Here is a 3,258-nt window from a genome sequence, read left to right on the forward strand (position 1 = left end):
AGGCCACATTAGCTGGCATAGAAAACAGCATTTTAAATAGACCAAAGTATCTTTGAAAGGCAAATTATAAATATGAGTGCGATTAAAAACACAAACTAAATTCTCCAACCAAATGAATGATCAAAATATGTCCTAGGGGGAGGGATCTACACAGCAACAGTTGTTTAGGATATTAAAATATTTTTCATATTTGAAACAATCCATTTATTTGCCTATTACATCATCTGAAAGTTTTCCATAAGCTTTCTTCTTCTTCTTTTTTTTTTTTTATTTTATTTATTTATTTATTTATTTATTTATTTTTTTTTTTAAAGATTTTATTTATTTATTTGACAGAGAGAAATCACAAGTAGGCAGAGAGGCAGGCAGAGAGAGAGGAGGAAGCAGGCTCCCTGCTGAGTAGAGAGCCCGATGCGGGGCTCGATCCCAGGACCCTGAGATCATGACCCGAGCTGAAGGCAGCGGCTTAACCACTGAGCCACTCAGGCACCCCATTTTTTTTTTTTTTTTAAATTAAAGGAACGATTATTAAACTGGCCAGATCTTTATACACAGTAAAGTCAGTGGTGGAGGGAAGTGGTTTGTAGTAATATGTGAAATTTATTGTGTTTTTGCCATGATATATAATACGGGTGAAAATAATACCACCATCTAAGAATTCTGACTTAGCCTGTTTTAAGTCAACCTGGGATGATCTATGCCCACGAATTTATGTAGTATTTGATTGAAAACAATTGCTTCTTTTCAAGGTGGCAAGAATTCAGTGCCTGTTTGTGCAACCTGAAACACCAAGCAACGAACACACATAATACTGTCACCACCCACCCATTCAAGTGTTGGCGTGTTTTCATTCCAAGACTGAGGCAGATGTTTATGCAAAAAGCATATAGGGGAGAACTCTGCAGACCCACATGTTTGGAGGAGTGAAGAGAAGCAGGAGGGAGTGTGGAGACAGAAGTTGAACTGCAAAGCAGTTGCAACTGGAGAGAAGGAAAAACCTTTGCTCAGAAATCTTAGAGTCCCCGGGATGGATCTGAAATTTAAAACGACAAATACAGACTTGCAGAAGAACAGCATGCAAATTTATTTCAGTTTTTCAAGACATAGGAGTCTTCATTAGGAAATAAAGAATCAAGAAAAAAACCTGATGTACTTTTATGTTAAATTGGTTGAATGGTGCCCAGTCATGGGGGCGGATTGGACAGATGGGAGCATGACAGCAAACTGGGGGATACTGAGCAAGGCCTGTTTGTTTGGGATTCTTCGTGGTGTCCCTTTGTTTTTAGAGGGAGAGCATCTCTCACAGGAGGGTTTTATAACCTGTTTCAGGGAAAAAAGATGAAAGGCGAAGAAGTCATAGGGACCATTCTGCTTCTGCCATCTTCTTGATCTCCTTCTGTTTAAAATATTCGCTATGCCAAGGTGCCATCCTTGGGGGTAGTATGTCCTGAGCCCCATACCAACCTGGGCCTGAGCTAAACCCACAGTGAACTCAGACACTAGGTTGGCCATAAGAGTTGTCCCAAATTGAGAGTGATCTTTTGACTTTATACCACCTGTACTTCCAAACATCATCCGATCATATATATCTTTTTGTTTTTATTTTTTAAGGATTTATTTAATTATTTATTTTAGATAGAGAGAGAGAAAGCATGGACAAGAGGAGCAGAGGAAGAGAGAATCTCAAGGAGACTCTGCTGAACGTAGATCTCCGTACAAGAGTCCATCCCACCACCCTGAGATCACCACCCGAACCAAAACCAGGAATTAACACTCAACCAACGATGCCACACAGGCAGCCCCACGTATATCCTTTAAAAAACAGCAACCTGAGATGAAGAGTCACTTATGGTTTGTCTCCCTCCCAATCCCATCTTGTTTCATTGATTCTTCTCCTACCCACTTAAGCCCCCATGTTGCATCACCACTTCCTCATATCAGGGAGATCATATGATAGTTGTCTTTCTCTGCTTGACTTATTTCGCTAAGCATGATAAAAAAAATAAATAAAAAAAATAATAAAAAAAACAGCAACCTGTGATACTTTAAACTCATTAAAGTACCAAAGCCAGAATTTTATTTTCTTCCTTCCTTCCTTTTTTCTTTTTCTTTTCTTTTCTTTTTTTTTTTTAATAAAAAGACTGAGAATTCAATGATTTATCTAGGGTAATGGTTACCCAAAAGTAATCCTTTTAATAGGCACTATCAACATCACCTGGGACTTACCAGAAATCCAAATTCTTGGTCCCGATGCCAGAGCTTCTGATTCAATGACTGGGGTGTGGAATAGCAACCTCTGCTTTAAAGAGAACCTCCAGAAAATTCCAATACTCTAGAGTTCAAGAACCATTGATTTGGTAGTTTTAAAACATATTTCAATAGTTGGGGGAAAATGCTATACAGAATGTTTTAAAATTTTTGGTATGGATTGGAACATATGAACACATGGAAGCACATAGATGAATTAGATTTTGGTTTATGCGAGTTTTACTTGGATTTTGGTAGCTGTTTTCCTGTTTCACCAGGTTTTGGCTATGCACGCAGGTGATATCTGGATGCCTCATCTGAGGGATGTTCCTGTGGCAAAGACCGCGTTTGTGGTTTGTCCAACTATGTCCTAAGTAAGTGCTGAGCAGAAGGTACATAATATTTTACATGAACTGATGGGAAGAAATAAAAAAAGAATTCAGAAAGATAAGGATTTCCACTTCAGCAAACCTCAACAAGATCAGGAAATAGCTTGTCTAGGACTCGATGGTGATCATGCAGTCAAATGTTTATCTTCTACAAATCTAAGATTATCCAAAGTGTAATTCAGGATGGGAATTTTGTTTTATAGGTTTACACCCAAGCCTTTTCTTATTGAACTATTCTTGCCTGTTTACCATTGGAATGAGGTTTCTTCCTAGTATTATATTGTTAGAAGAAGTGAGCTGAAACTAGTCACTTAATTCCATAGAATCAAATACTGACAAGGGGAAAATAGCACTTTTACACAGTAGAAACCTGACAAATACTATTTTAACCAAGTGGTCAATGTTTACATCACCTGTGATAAGGCATGTTGAATGCATTTACTAAATATCTTCTTCCACATGGCTGTGTCCTTCTGGTCATTCAGGATTTGTTTGAATATGACCTTCATAGAGAATACTTTGGGCCATCTAATCCAAAGTTATCTCCTACCTAGTTCTAGTCCATCTATCCTTTCTTCCTTCCTTCCTTTCTTTCCTTTTTTTTTTTTTTTTTTTTTTTTTT

The sequence above is a fragment of the Mustela nigripes genome, chromosome 13, assembly GCF_022355385.1.
Source record: "Mustela nigripes isolate SB6536 chromosome 13, MUSNIG.SB6536, whole genome shotgun sequence".
In the NCBI taxonomy this organism is placed as follows: Eukaryota; Metazoa; Chordata; class Mammalia; order Carnivora; family Mustelidae; genus Mustela; species Mustela nigripes.